Consider the following 20349-nt stretch of genomic DNA (forward strand, 5'->3'; position numbering starts at 1 on the left):
GGCACAACTTGAGACCCTTTGTGCCCTCTTGTCTTGCTGAGAGTTGCCTGGGAAAAGAGCCCAACCCCCCCCTGGCTCCAACCTCCTTTCAGGGAGTTGCAGAGAGTGATGAGGTCTCCCCTGAGCCTCCTCTTCTCCAGCCTCAACACCCCCAGCTCCCTCAGCCCTTCCTCACAGCACTTGTGCTGGATCCCTTCACAGCCTCCTTGCTCTTCTCTGGACCTGCTCCAGCACCTCAATCTCCTTCCTGAGAGGCTGAGGGGCCCAGAACTGGACACAGGACTCAAGCTGTGGCCTCACCAGGGCTGAGCACAGGGACAGAATCCCTTCCCTGGACCTGCTGGCCACGCTGTTCCTGAGCCAGCCCAGGATGCCATTGGCCTTCTTGGCCACCTGGGCACACTGCTGGCTCATGTTCAGCTTCCTGTGAATAAGTCACCCACCTTGTACTTCAGAGAGAGGACATGATGTTTCTCCACCCCATTTAACATTTCCAGTAGTGTCAAGAGATGATGTAGTCAAAAGTATGGACCCCCCGAACACCTACTTTGCTACCTAACCCATCTCTAACCAGATTTTACCCCTGGCCTAGCCAGGGAACTTTGGGGAAGCACCTGAGATAAAGCAGATCATTCAGTCACTGAGGTTGAGTATGGATTTATCAGCACAGAATCAATTTTGGGTAGATTTCTACTTTTTCTCTGAATGCAAGGAAGGTCTGAGATGCAGGTGAAGAATTGAGAATTGAATTTTCCCCCAAACCCATAACAAAAAAAGGGGAGACAGTGGTGGTGGTGATGGGGGGTGAATAAACAAGGCAGGACTGTGCTAAATCCAAGAGAAGGCAAAAACCTCCGACCTCCAGCTGTAATTAGCTGAGGGCCTGGGGGAAAGCTGTATTTTCAGTCTGTCTTATGCAGCATTCCAGATGTTTAACTTTTTATGTCTTCACAGAAACCTAAGACCCCATTCCCAACCCCCTCCCCGGATGCTTTTGTCCAGGGAAATGATTCAGAAGGCAACCAAGAGGTATTTGCCTCACTGTGCAAGATGAGGACTCAGTGGCATCACGCCGGCAGATAGGAGCTGACCAGAAAAATGTGCACAATAATAAACAAAAATAATTGTGTTGGAACAGATGGATCCCTCTGGGTTAGCCTCGTGGCTTCTTTTCTTTCAGCTTTTTCCTGCCAGCCACTCCCCCAAGTAACTCTCACTCCCCTTCAGCTGGCTTTGCTGGTTCTTGTGAGTTTATTGCAGGTTTCCCAAGGGCTGGCATTTTCCTCTCAGGACTCCACTGCTAAAGTCCTGTGGTTACCAAAGCAGCCAGCTTTCTTTCAAAACCAAAATTAAATTTCCAGTCCTCGTGGCTGGGGAGAAAAACTAAACACGTCTCGAGCTGAACCTGAAGTCAAATATAATATGATCTTTTTCTTCCCAACAGCAAAATAGGAGATCGTGTTTTATAGACTCGGCTCTGGGTTGTTGCTCCAAAGCAGTTATCAAGAACACAGCCAGGCTGGTTGATTTTTAAGCTTGGTCTGATGAATTTCTGAGTGATTTTACACAGCAAGGTCACCTACAGAAACCCTGAAGTTCCTTTAGATTCCGTGCTTCAGTGTCCCCTTTCCCAGATTTCCTTTCTGCACTTCCAGGGCACGATTCACAGCAGTACAAATGTTGCTCTGTAAGTAACCAAGAACAGCAGAACCTTCCATTCAAGAAAGTTTTTACAGTGAAGATACAAATCAGGGGAATATGGACAGCATCAGGGTCTGGCTGTGCCACTATGTGATGCTGGAAGAAGAATTAAAAGGTCACTTAATAATAAAATGCCAGCTGCTGGTTTATTAGTAATGAAAAATAATGTGCTGATTATTTCTCTATACACCCCCAAACCCATGCAGAACAGGCAGCTGTGTAACTGCCTTGCTGGGTCATTCAGGAGAGGGTGGAGAAGGTCTGGGACTTTTTTTAGGGAGGGTACAAAGTGGAGCTTGTGGCAAAGGCCACAGAGGAACACATGGGAGACCTGTACCTACCCCTCCAAGTACTAAAGCTGCAAGAATCACAGAATCAGAGAATCATTAAGACTGTAAAAGACCTTCAAGATCATTGAGTCCAACCATAATCCATCTATCACAACCACTAAACCATCTCCTGAAGCACTACATCTGAACACTTCTTGAACACCCCCAGAGATGGTGACTCCACCACCTTCATGGGCAGCCCATTCTAATGCTTCACCACTCTTCCAGTAAAGAAATTTTTCCTAAAATCTAACCTCAACCTCCCCTGGCACAACTTAAGCCCACATCCTAAATCCATTTCAGAGAGCTGTCATGGTTAGAAAAGACCTTTAAGATCAACCATTGCTATGAAGGTGCAGACTGAAAGCAAAAGGTGGTGGAATTTCAGACTATGCCTTGTCCAGCTGCACTTTTGGGAGGTAGATGGAGGAAAAACAAGGAGGGAAAAACAAAAAATAAAACTTCTCTGAGGGCTACAAATAGAGATTGTGAACCTTTGAGCTCCAGCTGCCAGTTACCTCCTGGGAGTGCCTTTGCTCAGCCTCCAGGTGGAACTGCCTCTTTGGGATCTTCCTTTCTGGGCATCAGAAGAGCTCTGGGGCAGGGAGGCACCTCTTCCATATTGCAAAATGGGAGAAAGATCCTTGGAGTGTATTTAAGAACCTGATGACTGTAGTAAAAAAAGAAAAAAACAAGAACAAAAAACCCCCAAAAAACAGGAGAGAAGGTTTTCAGTTTTTACCACAATTACATTCACCAGCAAGGATCTTGCTTGATGGCACAGATTTTTTGCAGTTTAGATCTTCTCCTTCTTTTCCTGCACCATATCCTGGCTGGGGTAACCCAAGTACCTCCCTACCAACTGAAGTTGGGATGTGTCTGTGCTAATCAACATCATCCCTTGGAGCTCAGTACCATTTCTGCTGATTTTACTTGCGTGCAGGGTCTGGCCCTGCATCTGTGTGTGATTTAAACAAGATGTTCCTCAGGCTTAGGCATAAGTGAATAAATGATACTTGACATTCTGGGGGAGCTCATATTCACTAAAAAACATTTCTTGTTCCAGCAGACTCACCCTGGTGGTTTGGTCACTTAGTTCCTCTTCATGCTTTCTCCTGCTCCCTTTATCTCATTTTGGTACTATGATGCTTCCAGGACGTTCATGTTCTGTGAGTTTACTTCACATGGGAGTTAAATCTTTCTTGGTCCCATCTCAGGTTCCTTCTGCTCTTTCTCTGCAGATATTTTCTTCTAACCAACATATGAGTGTGTCTGCTATTGCCTTCTGTTAGGTAGGAACCAAGTCATAGAATCATAGAATCATAGAACTGGCTGGGTTGGAAGGGACCTCAGAGATCATCAAGTCCAACCCTTGATCCACTACTGCTGCAGTTCCCAGCCCATGGCACTCAGTGCCACATCCAGGCTCTTTGGAAAGATCTCCAGACACGGAGAATCCACTACTTCCCTGGGCAGCCCATTCCAATGCCTGATCACCCTCTCCAGAAAGAAATTCTTTCTCATCTCCAACCTAAACCTCCCCTGGCACAACTTGAGACCCTGCCCTCTTGTCTTGCTGAGAGTTGCCTGGGAAAAGAGCCCAACCCCCCCCTGGCTCCAACCTCCTTTCAGGGAGTTGGAGAGAGTGATGAGGTCTCCCCTGAGCCTCCTCTTCTCCAGCCTCAACACCCCCAGCTCCCTCAGCCCTTCCTCACAGCAATTCTGCTGGATCCCTTCACAGCCTCCTTGCTCTTCTCTGGACCTGCTCCAGCACCTCAATCTCCTTCCTGAGGGGCTGAGGGGCCCAGAACTGGACACAGGACTCAAGCTGTGGCCTCCCCAGGGCTGAGCACAGGGGCAGAATCCCTTCCCTGGGCCTGCTGGCCATGCTGTTCCTGAGCCAGCCCAGGATGCCATTGGCCTTCTTGGCCACCTGGGCACACTGCTGGCTCCTCTTCAGCTTCCTGGCAATCCAGACTCCCAGGTCCCTTTCTGCCACTCTGTGCCCAGCCTGGAGCTCCCCATGGGGTTGTTGTGGCCAAAGAGCAGGACCTGGCACTTGGAATGTTGAACCTCATCCCGTTGGGATCATCCCCACTCTCCAGTCTGTCCAGGTCCCTCTGCAGAGCCCTCCTGCCTTCCAGCTGATCCACACTCCCCCCAGCTTAGTGTCATCTGTGTGATTGCTGATGATGGACTCAATCCCCTCATCTAAATCATCAATGAAGATATTGAACAGAACTGGGCCCAACACTGATCCCTGGGGGACACCACTAGTGACCGACTGCCAACTGGATCAGCCCCGTTCACCACCACTCTCTGGGCCCGGCCCTCCAGCCAGTTCCTAACCCAGCACAGGGTGCTCCTGTCCAAGCTGCTGGCTGACAGCTTTTTCAGGAGGATGCTGTGGGAGACGGTGTCAAGAGTTGGGTTTGCATTGGGTCGGTGATACCTCTCCCATTGAGATATCTTTCCCTTCTTTCTATTTGGATGATCAGTGCCTTGTGTGTTTTCATTATTGGGGTTTCTTTCATGTGCTGGGACCCCAGTGCCTCATGGGAATCATTAATATTCACTGCTGACTGCTCAGATCTAGATTACAAGCTCATGGTATGGGAGGGAGGCCAGAGGACTGGCTTGGACTTGTCCTGTCTGGAACTGTCATGGGTGAAAAATAATTCCTCCAGTTGGGTAGGGATGGTTTCCCAGCTACAGCTTAACTCCTGGGGTCTCCTCCAGTAAAGAATCTCATGTGCCAGATGAGCTTTTTATGAGCTGCATGAAAAGACCAGTTCAGACCAGTGGAGGTATCATCACTTTAGAGATTGGCTTTGTATCCAGAATGCTGCCATGGCTCCTCCAAAAAAAGGTTCATCATAGCATGAGTCCTGGTTTGTTCAGCTTTTGATGAGCTAAGAAGTCCTCCAGCATTGCTTATCCCTTCAGGAGTGCAGAAACACCAGGGGAGACTTGGAAGGAGATAGAGGCCTTGCAAAATCAAGCTTGAAATTAAAGGTTGGAAGAGACCTTCCATTTAATTCCTTCTCAAACCAGTAGGATCTGGGCATTGAGCAGGAATGAGCAGCCTTTAAAAAATCTGAGTTATAGGTTCCTGCTTGACAGTGGTGATTTCAGTCCATTGCAATCTCCCAAGCAGGCCATAAAATGCATTCAACAAGTATTACACGAGCTCTTTAGATGCTGGGGCTGAGAGCTGCTCTCCCAAGAGACTCTTTGAGTGGCCTGTTTGGCTCAGATCCTACTCCATAGGTGGCCCCCACTCCCCATTCTGTGAATCCCTCCTCCCTCACCACGGAATGAACCAGGGTTTGTAGTACACCTGCTGCTCCAGATAAATCCTTCACTACAGCTTCATCCAATGCTCCTCCTGCAGAAAATTTACACAGTCCTGCATATAAAAACCAGCTGTGAGCCCTTTGGCAGCTATCAATCCTTCTCCTCTCCAAAGAGAGGGCTGTTGCTTCCAAACAGACATAGTTTGGATGTGATTTCTTTGTGGTTTTTTTTTTTTTTTATTATTTTTTTTTTCTTGCTCAAAGTTTGGCTGCTGAGATGTCTTCTCTTTTCCAGGGGCAGCTGAAGGTTCTGCAGTTGGAGCTAATGTTAACCTTGGTGGTGCTCAGCAGAGCAGAGAGGAATGGAAAATTCTTTGCAAGGTTTTTGTTCTTCGAGAGAGAAGAAGAGATCTGGAACTGCCAACTGCTCAGCCAGCAGCAAACTGAGACTTCTGCTTCTCCTGGAGGGAAAAATACATTTGTTTTTATGTCCATCCTTGTTTATTTCTCTTTGATGCAGTACCACTACTTCCTTTTCCAGATTCAATTTGGTTGCATCTCAGGGCATTTAGATCTAATCTAGCACAGGAACAAGTTTCTCAGGGGAGTGGGAGATGCTCCATCCCTGGAAACATTCAAGGTTAAGTTGGATGGGGCTCTGAGCAACCAGCTCAAGTTGAAGATGTCCCAGCTCACTGCCAGGGACAAGCTGACCTTGAAAGGTCCCTTCCAACCCCAAAATTCTATGGTCTTGTGATAACCTGACCCTGGCTGGGTTGAACTGTTGGTTCAAAGTGCAGAAAGGTATTGAAGGAGAGAGAACATCTTTACAGCAAGACTTCTGGGGTGGGCATGAAAGACATCTTGCATATCACCAACATAGGAGATGCCAGCATCTGCCCTTGCTTCACCTGTACCCAAAAATTGTCCAGCACAGTGAAGCTGTGACCTAAGCTACCCCAGAAACATGTGGGATGGTACCTAAAGTCCCATTTGCTCTGACTGGGGGTGTCTGGGAAGAAAATGGGTGCTGTGGAACCAGGAATGGAAGATGGGGACAGTTGGCATCAAGAAGTTTATCCAACAGCTTGGTTGTAGAGCATGGAAGGGCCTTGATCTCAGGTAGGGTTGTAGGAAGCAAGAGTTGCCACTAATCTGGGCCTTCTGTATAATAAAACTTAAAAGACTTAAGGATTAAACTTTAAAAAACTTAAATGAGTGTAGATTTAGGTTAGATATTAGGACAAAGCTCTTCACCATGAGGCTAGTAAGACACTGGAAGAGGTTGCCCAGGGAGGTTGTTGATGCCCCATCCCTGGAAATGTTGAAGACCAGGTTGGATGGGACTTGAGCAACCTGGTCTGGTGGGAGGTGTCCCTGTCCCCCCTGATCTTGATGATCCAAACCATTCTATGATTCTAACTTAAGGAGCCTGAGTCCAGTTCATTTTGGAATGACTCCTGGAGAGGGGGAAGGCCACAAAGAGTGCATGAAAATGCTGAGCAACCCAGGCAGTGGGGATGAGATTCTGCAAAGGTCTCCTAATAGTTTGCTTTTGCCATGATTATATTTCATATCCAAGAGGAGCAGCATCTGCTGGTGCCCTGTTACATACTCTGTGAGAATCATAGAATCATAGAATTGGCTGGGTTGGAAGGGACCTCAGAGATCATCAAGTCCAACCCTTGATCCACTCCCCCCGTGGTTCCCAGCCCATGGCACTCAGTGCCACATCCAGGCTCTTTGGAAAGATCTCAAGACACGGAGAATCCACTACTTCCCTGGGCAGCCCATTCCAATGCCTGATCACCCTCTCCAGAAAGAAATTCTTTCTCATCTCCAACCTAAACCTCCCCTGGCACAACTTGAGACCCTGCCCTCTTGTCTTGCTGAGAGTTGCCTGGGAAAAGAGCCCAACCCCCCCTGGCTCCAACCTCCTTTCAGGGAGTTGCAGAGAGTGATGAGGTCTCCCCTGAGCCTCCTCTTCTCCAGCCTCAACACCCCCAGCTCCCTCAGCCCTTCCTCACAGCAATTCTGCTGGATCCCTTCACAGCCTCCTTGCTCTTCTCTGGACCTGCTCCAGCACCTCAATCTCCTTCCTGAGCTGAGGGGCCCAGAACTGGACACAGGACTCAAGCTGTGGCCTCCCCAGGGCTGAGTACAGGGGCAGAATCCCTTCCCTGGACCTGCTGGCCACGCTGTTCCTAAGCCAGCCCAGGATGCCATTGGCCTTCTTGGCCACCTGGGCACACTGCTGGCTCCTCTTCAGCTTCCTGGCAATCCAGACTCCCAGGTCCCTTTCTGCCACTCTGTGCCCAGCCTGGAGCTCCCCATGGGGTTGTTGTGGCCAAAGTGCAGGACCTGGCACTTGGAATGTTGAACCTCATCCTGTTGGAATCATCCCAACTCTCCAGTCTGTCCAGGTCCCTCTGCAGAGCCCTCCTGCCTTCCAGTGAGGGCAACACTCAAGGGAACCAACCTGAATTTTTTGTGCCATCACAGAGCTATGAAGGGAAGGAAGGTGACCCCTGTGACACTGACACCCTGACTGTATCAGGTGGCATGAAAGCATCCTTCAAAATAGCCATTGCTCCCACATTAGGAGAAGAACAGAGCTAGAAGGCAGAGTGCTTTGGGACTAGGAAGAGGGAAAAGGATGATTTGTCCAATTTGCCTTTTTGGTTTATTTTTCCTACTTTAATTTTCTGCTGTGTTCTCCAGTTGGTGTTTAGGACCATGGCCACAGAGATGCCATGCACTATTTTACTCCAGTGAAAGCTAAAATTTAGCTTAACTGGGCTGATTAGGGTTCTGGAGAACAAGTCGTACAAGGAGAGGCTGAAGGAGCTGGGGATGTTCAGCCTGGAGAAGAGGAGGTTGAGGGGAGACCTTATTGCCCTCTACAACCCTTTGAAGGAGGTTGTAGTGATGCTGGTGTTGGCCTCTTCTCCCCAGTGACTGTGACAGGACAAGAGGTAATGGGTTCAAGTTGCACCAGGGGAGGTTCAGATTGGATATTAGGAAAAATTCTCCAATGAAGAAGTGGTGAAGCATTGGAAAAGGGAGGTGGTGGAGTCACCATCTCTGGAGGTATTAAAAAAATGGGTGGGTGTGGCACTCTGGGAGATGATTTAGTGGTGAAGGTGGTGGAGGACTGATGGTTGAACTTGATGGTCTTGAAGGTCCTTTCCAGTCATGATAAAACCAGAAAGCTAATGCAAATGATGTGGGAAGCACTCAGTCTAAATTTGAGATGAGGTGCAGGCTCAGATTTACTGAACTTGATCATGGACACAACAGCTATCTGTGTGGTTGCTCATTTACAAACTTGTATTGAGTTTGAAGTCATTCACCTGCTGCTTCTGGAGAACTGAGGCCAGGACACCTGTAGGGTGCTCTGTCATAGAATTATAAAATCCCAGACTGGTTTGTGTTGGGACATCATCCATTCCCAACCCCCTGCCATGGTCAGGGACCCCTCCCCCAGCCCAGGGGGCTCCAAGCCCCATCCAACCTTCAACACTGCCAGGGATGGGGCTGCCACAGCTTCCTTGGGCAACCTGGGCAACCAGGGCCTCAGCACCCTCACCCCAGGGTGCTCATCTCAATCTATCTGTCCTGTTCCTATCAATTCAGCAAGTCTGGCTGAGGACAAAGATTTGGGCTCTGTCTGGCCTATCTCTAGGATGCTCCAGAGTTGAGATTTTATTCTGTGGGTGAAGCTTTCTTGTATGTGAACAATGGGAATGGGACAGGGATCAGACCTGCTCCTGCATCTCACCATCAGAGACACCCTTCTGGATCAGCTTGAGGAGCTCTCTCAGGCTGAACACCTTCTGCAGTGTGATTTTTCTCTCACCTGGATGTCATCTGATCCTGATTCTGAAGTCAGTGAGTGGAGAAGTTGTTGGAGCTGAACCATGCATTAGGAGAAGCTTTTCAGCATCTGATTTAGGATGTCTCCAGAAGCTTCTGCCTAGCAAGAAGCATGGATGGGAGCTGACCAGGTGTTCCTGGTGCTCCTCAAAGCCACAAAATTCCCTGGGTATTTAAGCCACCCTGTGTAAGGTCTTCCCAAAGGGTTTCTAGAGGCATCCCTCACAACCACTCTTCTGTCTCCTTAACAAACTGACGGAGCTCACGGAACTTCATGCACGCAGAGGAATACCCAACCCACCTCCATCCAAGGGTGCCCCTGAGGGATTTTTGAGGCCCTGAGATCTATAGGCAGGAAAAGACACTGAAGAGATGTTTCATGAGAATCAAGAAAGGTTTCTTTTTATTTGAATTCCCTTTTACATACACCTGTGGTTTGTCGTTTTCCGCTCGTTACTTTGGTCCATACAGAAAGCAGAAGTGGAGGAATGTAAACCAAATGCCTGCCTGACCAAACACACAAGGCAACGTCCTCATAACACATCAAAGAAATCACAGTTTTGTCCTTCAGGGTTTTTTTTTTTTGCTTTGTTTTTTGTTTTTTCCTTAGTTTTTTTTTTTTTTTCTTTTCAGTTTTGTCCCCCTTCTAAAGTGAAATAAGGTCTTAAAAACCACTTCAGTGAAAGCGCTCATGGTGGAGGGGGAAGAACAAGCCCCAGCTCCTTTGCCTCCTGCTCAGACTAGAAAAAAAACCAGGAGCCAATATCCTGAACACAGAGGCCCTGGGACAGAGCTTGGTTGTCTGCTGGGAATGGCTGAGTCATTTTTCTAAGGCCCAGACCTCCTCAGTTTTGGTGACCCCCATGGTTGGATCACCCTGAAGCTGTTGAGATGAAGCTTCTAGCAGCTGATCTGTCTTTTTTTGCTCATGCAGATGGCAAGAGGTTGACATGGCTCTTCTGAGCACAAGGGTGAGCTGAGGAAATGGGGTTGGGTGATGATGCTTGGCTATGCCTGTCCTCCCTCTTCTGCCACCAATTGGCTTTTTTCTCCCACCAGCTCCACCTCATACAACCTGCCCTTTAAAATGCTTCATCTCTAACAACAAATGGCCTCTTGCTCATCCTTCCCTGTGGCCTTCAAGGAAGAATGATGAATTTAGACAGAGGAAAAAGAAAAGGCAAAAGCTTGGCCTTTCAAGAAGCATCCAGCTCTATATTTAAGAGGACTCATGCCTGTCAGAATGCTCTGCCTTAAATAAATATTACACCCTGACTTCTGGTGACCCCCAAGGTTGGATCACCCTGAAGCTGTTGAGATGAAGCCATGAGTTTTAGCAGCTGGTTTGTCTCTTTTTGCTCATGCAGATGGCAAGAGGTTGACATGGCCCTTCTGAACACAAGGGTGAGCTGAGGAAATGGGGTTGGGTGATGATGCTTGGCTATGCCTGTCCTCCCTCTTCTGCCACCAATTGGCTTTTTTCTCCCACCAGCTCCACCTCATACAACCTGCCCTTTAAAATGCTTCATCTCTAACAACAAATGGCCTCTTGCTCATCCTTCCCTGTGGCCCTCAAGGAAGAATGATGAATTTAGACAGAGGAAAAAGAAAAGGCAAAAGCTTGGCCTTTCAAGAAGCATCCAGCTCTGTATTTAAGAGGACTCATGCCTGTCAGAATGCTCTGCCTTAAATAAATATTACAGCCTGACTTCTGGTGACCCCCAAGCTTGGATCGCCCTGAAGCTGTTGAGATGAAGCCATGAGTTTTAGCAGCTGGTTTGTCTCTTTTTGCTCATGCAGATGGCAAGAGGTTGACATGGCCCTTCTGAACACAAGGGTGGGCTGAGGAAATGAGGTTGGGTGATGATGCTTGGCTACGTCTGTCCTACCTCTTCTGCCACCAATTGGCTTTTTTCTCCCACCAGCTCCACCTCATACAACCTGCCCATCTCTAACAACAAATGGTCTCTTGCTCATCCTTCCCTGTGGCCCTCAAGGAAGAATGATGAATTCAGAGGAGAAAGAAAAGGCAAAAGCTTGGCCTTTCAAGAAGCATCCAGCTCTGTATTTAAGAGGACTCATGCCTGTCAGAATGCTCTGCCTTGAATAAATATTACAGCCTGACTTCTGGTGACCCCCAAGGTTGGATCACCCTGAAGCTGTTGAGATGAAGCCATGAGTTTTAGCAGCTGATCTGTCTCTTTTTGTTCATGCAGATGGCAAGAGGTTGACATGGTTCTTCTGAACACAAGGATGGGCTGAGGAAATGGGGTTGGGTGATGATGCTTGGCTATGCCTGTCCTACCTCTTCTGCCACCAATTGGCTTTTTTCTCCCACCAGCTCCACCTCATACAACCTGCCCATCTCTAACAACAAATGGCCTCTTACTCATCCTTCCCTGTGGCCCTCAAGGAAGAATGATGAATTTAGACAGAGGAAAAAGAAAAGGCAAAAGCTTGGCCTTTCAAGAAGCATCCAGCTCTGTATTTAAGAGGACTTGTGCCTGTCAGAATGCTCTGCCTTAAATAAATATTACTTTCTGAGTGAAGTTACTGTTTTCTCTTTCTCCTTTAGGTACCTGAGGTATTTAAGCCATTTGGGAAGACACCATTTAAGCTTGTTTTCAGCAGTTTTTCAAGTGGATATTGAATCTCTACTTCAGAGCATCCAGGCCCAGGCATTTTAGAAACCCAGTGCACATTAATCTCATCTATCTCCAACATTTTAATCCCTTGCTTTTTTTCGAGCCATCTATCTACCACATCCTAAATTTCCACGTGTGGAAGCTGGCACCAATCTGAATGCCCTGATTTTGTCACTTGTGAAGTGTTTCAAGAGAAAAAAATCCCCCCAGACCATCTTCTACCTCTGTAGAAGAGGCCAGAAGTCCTGTAGAAGTCCTGCCAAATGCTGATGTTATCTTGAAGCCACTGTGGGACCAGCTTAAACCTGGAAGGCAGGATGAAATCTTGGAGGAGTTGAGTTCACAAGCAAATGGGACAGAAGAGAAGGAAGGGGAGGGCAAAGCAAAATCCCTGCCAACTAAAACAGCTGAGCGTGGCTCAGGAGCAGATAAAATGGGATTGCTTTATGTGACAGCTGATGCTTTGGGTGTCCTTTTCTTTAATCCCAAAAGCAAGCCTGGTTTTTAATTCTCAGTGGAGTGTTTCTGTAGCTAGAGTTGGAAGCTCTATTTTAAATCCATTATGCAAATTGCACAGGAGTCCTGAGCTGTGATCTAGATTCAGATCTGCTTTGCCTTGGCATTAAACCAAGTTAACTCAATTAACTTTGGCAAAAAAGCTCCTGCCTTCTGCCAACGAATAGAAAGTCAACATCAGGTCTTTTCCTAACTGTCCTGCCCCAGAGACCAGCTTTGAATGACTCTGTCTGCTTCTTACACCAATTCTGTCCACCACAGAACTCTCTCTGCTCAGGAGAAGTCACCAGATGCTGAGCAGGAACCATCAGAAGACTCATCAGAACCTAATGAAATAAATAAAGGATAACTTATAATTCCTATTCTATTGCTTAGAACCTCTTTAAAGTGTGGCTTCAAGACAAAGTGGCTATTTCTTGATCTTTGTGCCCTTTTCTTATAAATTCATGTAGATAAAAAAGACTATTTTGACTGAGTGATCTTCCACTTTTCAGGGGCTACAGACTACAGGGCTGTGTGGCTGATGTGAGAAAATCCTGTTCCCATCCTGATGCTCTGCTTTGAGTTTGGAAACTGAGACCTGAGATTGGCTTCTACCCATTAAAAAAACAAATAAACAAACAAAAAAACCCCCCAACCAACCAAAAAAAACCAAAACAAAAACCCCACCAACAAAACCCCAGAATCTGTATCCAATTAGAATGGAACATGAAATGAAGGAAGATCTTTAAATAAGGTTTTGGGGGTTGTTTTGCAGAACCAGCTTGGAAAAAAGGAATTGAGTGTAGAGAAGGAATCCAACCAACCTGAATTTGAGATCAATATAAAGGTCAACAACTCTGCTGATGTCCTTTTTGTGGTCTTGTCTACTCACTAGGGACAAGCAGCCTTGGAGATCTAAAGTGGTCACTGATCCACCACCCAACCTCATGCTACAGATGATGTAGGTACAGGAGACTCTGCTAAAACTGATAAAATATCAGACCTCAGTGGCAGCTTCAACTGCTGAGCTCTCAGTAGGAGATACCTGCTCTACAATCTACAGAAAAAAAAAGCAGGCCATGAAGATGGCTTTGAGGCCATGAAGAATGGTGTTAGCACCCTGATGAGGACACCATTTTGCCTATTGCAAGTCTTGACATGGAGTCAGCAAATTAATTTGGGGTTAATCATCAAATGAAGCTCATCAGCAGCATTGCAGTTTCAGCCCTAGGTTGCTCAATATCTCTGAGATTTAAATGAGCAGGAGCTGGTCAGAGGCCAAGGTGGGTTCCAAGTTGCATGTCCATGCATCCATCTCCATCCTAACTCATTCTCCATGGTCTGTGGCTTAGGGACAGATCAAGGAGCACATGGGAACATGAAGGAGATCAGATTTCTGGCTCAAAAATTTTGTCCAGAAAAAAAAAAAAAAAAAAGAAAAAAAAGAAATGCCAACCTAAACATTTTTTCATTTTGTCTTTTTCTTGGGTAAAAGCAAATCCAATCCACATTTCCCAGGTGGTTCTTTTTAGGGTCATAGTGATTTAGGATTCTTCAGTTCATCATCTGTCTTTGCAACACCTCATCTCTGCTGCCTTTTCCCTCGTCACCTTTAGCTGAGAACTGGACTCGAGTTCTTTATTTTATGAGAGCCCACAGAAATAGTGTGGGCTGAACAGGATGAGCCAAACCATTTTTATACATTTTTATACAGATGGCAAGTTTTACTGCCTCAAAACAAAAGGTTCCTTTGGGCCAACAGCATTTGCTGGCTGTCAGGTTCAGCTCTTCACTTCCATGGCCAAAATCAGGAGAGCTGCCATCTCATGAGCATCCACAGAGATGGACATGGTCCTTATTTTACTTACAGTTTATGAACCATTATGTTTTCCAGGGAAATCCAGACAGCCATGCCCAATCATGATGGAAATTTATTTATAGGCTTTTCCACAACCTTATTTCCTGTACAATTTAATATTTTTCCTCATTTCCAGACACCCTAGAGGAGTGAGATATAAAATTTATTCTGTCTGGAGAATCAGACTGGATTCTTGAAAAACTCTGGAGCTGGCCAGGGATATCACTGAGATTATATCATAAATGTCCTCTGTTTACTTGGCAGAACATGGTGGCCCCTCAGCAATAGCAGTGAAAATAATAATAACCATTAAAAAAAAAATAATAAAAATGAAGTGGTGGAGTCCCCACTTTAGGAAGGATTTTGAAGCTGTTTAGATGTGGTGGTGAGGGACATGGGGTGGTGGTGAGGGACATGGGGTAGTGGTGGCTCTGGCAGTGCTGGGTTAACATTTGGACTCCATGATCTCAAAGGTCTTTTCCAACCCAAACAATTCTATGATTCCTTGAAAAAAGCAGATTTTCCTTGACATGCCTTGAGGGTGCAACCTCATCTCTTTTCTATCAAGTCCCAGTAGCAGGGAAGTGGCATGGAGAAGACCTAGGTTAACATGTCCATGGCCTTAAAACAGAATTTCCTCACTTGCTGAGCAATTTCCAACTTGCAGCCAGCAGTGCAATGCCCCTTGGTGACACAGGATATAAGGCTGAGGAGCTGCTACACCTCAAGTTTGGAAAATACTGCCCCAGGTATTATTTTGTTTTTCCATTTTGCTTCCCGTTAAGGCTAAAATGCCCTAAAACTCAGATAAAGAGGTTATGAACCACGTTACTGCTGCAGAGCTTTCCATGATGAAGAAAAACTCACGGGACCAAGGGGAAGAAAAGCCCCACAAACACCAAGAAGAACCAAAGTTGGTTGAAAGGTTTCACAGGTTCATACGACCTCTCCTCTAAAGGTTCTATAACCTCTAGAGGTTTAGGAACCTCCTAAAGTTCTGCCTAAAGTTCATGTATTCCTATCTCAGGTGACAGAATCCTTGGCCATATTGAGAGGTTCAGATGAGTTAAGGGATGTGCTGGTCACTCCACTCTTCATCAGGAATTCTGCTTGAAGCTTTCAGGATGGGAGGTATGCAGAAAAATAGGACAAATGACACATGCCAGTGACAAAGCAAGAGAACCCAACCTGTACCTGAAGTTTCTAAACTTTCTGAAACCTTGGAATCTGAAATTTAACAGCTTCTAAGCCAGCCCTGGAGTTGGTCGAAATAATAAACAGGAATCAAACTTGGAGATCTTCCCCCTTGGTGTATTTTCATGGCTTAAAAAGTGGAAAATTCTTACCAGCACTGTGGGTGTTCAACAATTTTCAGCCAGCTGCCCATAAACAGATAAATGAAACCAATCCCTGGCTTGGTTTGGGAGATCTTTGAGAACTGTTTTGTCTCTAATATTTATCAGACAAGAAGAAGCAGAGTTGAGGGATGGTGGAGAGTAGGACAAGACATGATCTCATCTGAATCAAGCCCAAGCAGTATATAGAAGGTGTAAAAGGTCTTCTCTGAGCATATCCAGGCAAAGCAGGAATGACAAAGCTGCTGCCCAAAGTCATCTGTAAGAAACACGAGGCAGAGGAACATCCAGAAGCTCCAGAAAAGAGGCAGAACAAGTAGAAAGGGTTCACTAGAAGAAGACTGAGCTGCTGTGGGTGGGAGTAGAAGAGGTGCTGAGGAACCTGCCAGAGGGTGAGATTCTCTGCTGGCACCCAACATCCCAGTGGTGCTGGAGAAGGGGACACCTATCCCAAAGGTGACCAAGGAGATGAAATGTTAGAGCTTTAGAGAAGTGAGAGGGTCTGTAGGAGTCCTGAGTGTTGCCAGCTTCTTCATGGGGTGGGAAGAGATGCAAAACTGACACCATGGAGGAAGGAAAAGTAGAAAACTACAAGTGGCCAAAATACAAGGCCAAAAATACAAGGTCCAAATCCTTTGGACCTTTGCCTTCTGCTGGAAGAGGACTTGAGAAAGTCTCTTTGCCCATGTGTTTGCTGCACCCCAACTCCAAAGCAATCTGCCCTCTGGACCTGAAGCAGGATGGGTCCTGCCTGTGGGGTTCCCAGTGGTCACCAGATGAAAGCAGGGCAAATCCCAAACACATATTGGGGTTACTTCTCCATTTCTAGACATCACATGGCTGAGCCCTTCCTTCCAAAATCAGTGGAGGAGGAGGAGATCTTTGGATCTCTTGGTATTTAGGACAAGAGGTAATGGGCTCAAGTTGCACCAGGGGAGGTTCAGATTAGATATTAGGAAAAAATTCTCCACTGAAAAAGGGGTGAAGCATTGGAACAGGTTGACCAGGGAGGTGGTGGAGTCAGCATCCTTGGAGGTATTAAAAAAATGGGTAGATGTGGTGCTCTGGGAGATGATTTAGTGGTTAAAGTGGTGTAGAACTGATGGTTGAACTCAACGATCCTGAAGGTCCTTTCCAACCATGATGATTCTGTGATTCTGTGTTATCTAAATCATGGCCTAAGGGTTTGTGGGCAGCCCAGGAAAGGCAGGAACAGGCTTGGACCAAGATGAAGTTTGCTGTGCCTGAAAGGCAGCATTATTCCCCACTTTTGCTATCAGCATTTTCCCACTTTTGATCCAGGCACATGAACCCCCTGCAATAAAATTTCTGTTACATCTGATTCAAAGTGGAAAGGATTAAGAAAATATTTCTCCCCTTATGCAACCTTGTGCATGGCATTTCCAGGTAGGTTTAACAACAGTTTTCAGGCTTTTAGTTTAAACCATCCAGTGCTGAATGCATTTCAGCAAGGCTGCAGTTTATGAGGGGTGCTGCATTGGTTGAAAAATTATTTTATGGCTTTTGCTGACTCCTTGAACTTTGCTAAGTGCTTGTCAAACATGTTATTAATCTGGAGCTCTCAGTAACAAAAGAAATCATGAGTCACTGGTGGGGTTTTTTTGGTCTCTCTCTTTTTTTTTTTGGTTTGTTCCAGCAGTGAAATGATATTAAGAAATTTATTTGAGTGAGAAAATCAGGAGGGGCATTGCATCTCCTTGGCAGGCTTTAAGCCCAAGCTGGGGCCAGTGTGTTCAATGTTCTTCTTGGGATGCTAAACAGTGCAGCTGTAGACACTCTGAATGTTGACTCTTACTAACTTCTGCCCACTTTGATTTCCTCCAGAAGCCATCCCAGCAGCTGGGAGGATAAAAAAAAAGCCAGCAGTGAGCAGATTTCTGCCGAGCTGGTTAGGGCTTCATGCCAAACTTTCACTGGAGCTGACTTCTTGTGCAAGATCACTCCTCCAGAATCCTATTGTTAGTGTTGCTACATGAATAACAACAACAACAGCATGAGACAGCATGAAAAAAAAAAAAAAAAAGGATTATTCCTTGGGAAACTGATATTTCCAAAGCTGCCATTTGGAGGTAAATTGTTATGGTGAGTTCTGATGGGTTCTGATAAAACACACACATGAAAAAAAAAAAAAAAAAAGAACTGCACCACAAATATTCAGGTTGCCCAGAGAAGTTGTGGATGATCCTTTCCTGGCAGTGTTGAAGGTTGGATGGGGCTTGGAGAAACCTGGGCTGCTGGGAGGTGTCCCTGACCATGGCAGGGGGTTGGGACTGGATGATCTTGAAGGTCCCCTCCAGCCTAAATCAGTCTTTGATTTTATGAGATAAATACAGGGTATGAAAGAGCTGCTCATGTGTGTCTGCAGCTGGTGGATGGAGAGGTGTTTCCCCTGACAGAGAAAGGGCTCTGAGCCACCACAACCTTACCAGGACTGAATTCAAAACTCAAATACATGGAGGAGAGAAAGTTTTTTCCCTTGACTCCACTGGGCTTTGGAATTTGGGAAGTTCTTTAAAGAAGGCACAGGACACAGAGTTAAGATCCCAACTGTTCTGCCTGAGCTCCTTCAGAGTTTTGGGGAAGTTAGTCCTTAGGTTTCCATCATTAGATCAGAGTATTACAGTGACTGGATGCATCTCAGAAGTGATGGCTGGTGGAACTCTAAAGGATCAGGGTACAGAGAAGATTAACCCCAAAGGATCAGGGTACAGAGAAGATTAACCCCTTGGCCCCACCTGCATCCTAAAGGACTTCTGTAAAGTTGCTTGGTGTCTCTTTCCTATTCCATTTTGAGCTCAAAATGCTTCAGGTGCTAGAAACTTGCCAAGAAGGAAAGAAAGAAATTAAATAAGCTCCATGAGGAGCTGACTCTTGGATTATAGCAAAGGAACAAAGGAAAGGAACCTCGATGATCTCTGAGGTCCCTTCCAACCCAGCCAATTCTATGATTCTATGATTCTATGAACAGTGATGCTATGACATGGGACAAGGAGAGAGTCAGCTTGAGCCCTTCAACTTCTGTAATAAGAAGTTGGGTCACTGCTTCTTATTGGGCCCAGTTCTGTTCAACATCTTCATTGATGATTTAGATGAGGGGATTGAGTCCATCATCAGCAAATTCGCAGACGACACTAAGCTGGGGGGAGTGTTGATCAACTAGAAGGCAGGAGGGCTCTGCAGAGGGACCTGGACAGACTGGAGAGTTGGGCTGATTCCAACGGGATGAGGTTTAACATTCCAAGTGCCGGGTCCTGCACTTTGGCCACAACAACCCCATGCAGCGCTACAGGCTGGGGACAGAGTGGCTGGAGAGCAGCCAGGCAGAAAAGGACCTGGGAGTCTGGATCGACAAGAAACTGAACAGGAGCCAGCAGTGTGCCCAGGTGGCCAAGAAAGCCAATGGCATCCTGGCCTGTATCTGGAACAGCATTGCCAGCAGGTCCAAGGAAGTGATTCTGCCCCTGTACTCAGCCCTCGTGAGGCCACAGCTTGAGTCCTGTGTCCAGTTCTGGGCCCCCCAGTTCAGGAAGGATATCGAGGTCCTGGAGCAGGTCCAAAGGAGGGCAACCAGGCTGGTGAAGGGACTGAAGCATAGACCCTACGAGGAGAGGCTGAGAGAACTGGGGTTGTTCAGCCTAAAGAAGAGGAGGCTCAGGGGAGACCTCATCGCTCTCTACAACTACCTGAAAGGAGGGTGTAGCCAGGTGGGGGTTGGGCTCTTTTACCAAACGACTTTCAACAAGACAAGAGGGCATGGACTTAAGTTGTGCCAGGGGAGGTTTAGGTTAGATATTAGAAAGAATTTCTTCACGGAGAGGGTGATCAGGCTATGGAATGGACTGCCCACTGAAGTGGTGGATTCTCCGTCCCTGGAGACATTTAAAAACAGACTGGATGTGGCACTCAGTGCCATGGTCTAGCAACCGCAATGGTGGTTCAAGGGTTGGACTCGATGATCTCTGAGGTCCCTTCCAACCCAGCCAATTCTATGATTCTATGATTCTATTTTCCACTTCTGGGAAATTCTGAATCATGCATGGAAACTGGCAGAGAGCCTTCACTGGGTGCTGAGCCCCCCTGGACAGTACCCTGTTGGCCAACAATGATGGGACTTCTGTGTCACTGCTGAAGACTTGAGGTGTATCAAAACCTGGGCTTTTGGCATGCCTTGCAAAAACCACCTGAAAAAAAAAACCAAACCCACCTTGCAAACATTTGCAAAAACCACCATGGAAAACTCTTCACAATGAGAAAATCTCTCTGGTCTCTCTCTCCTGTAAGAAGGAGACATCTCTTTCTCTTCTTCCCTTTGGAGGCACCATAATAATATTCCCTCATCTGAGCATCTCTAGGCAAACTCAATGATTTAGGCTGAATTTCCTCTCATTTGCACCATCTAAAAGCCTCTCCTGGGTCTGCAGGACCAAACCACAAAGAAGAGGAAAGTCCAGAAGATCTTCAGACCATCCACGAACAAACCCTGGGGCTTTTATCTAGGAAGTTTTGCCTTCTGATGTCAAGAAGGAAGGTTTGGCTGTGCTCCTGGGTGATAGAAGCAGAGTGCTGAAGGGGTCATTCTCCTCATGGAGGTTTGAATGAATGAAGAGCAGGAAATTCAGAGAGGAGAAGGAGAAGTGATTTAAAGGTTTAAAGAACGACTGAAGCCTCTTTCTGGGAGCAACCACAAAAAAAGGAAAAGCTGAGCTAGCTCCCCTCTGAACTGGTTTGAGCCACATGCACAGGCACACAAACCCCAGATCTGCAAATCCC

The sequence above is a fragment of the Calypte anna genome, chromosome 2, assembly GCF_003957555.1.
Source record: "Calypte anna isolate BGI_N300 chromosome 2, bCalAnn1_v1.p, whole genome shotgun sequence".
NCBI lineage: Eukaryota > Metazoa > Chordata > Aves > Apodiformes > Trochilidae > Calypte > Calypte anna.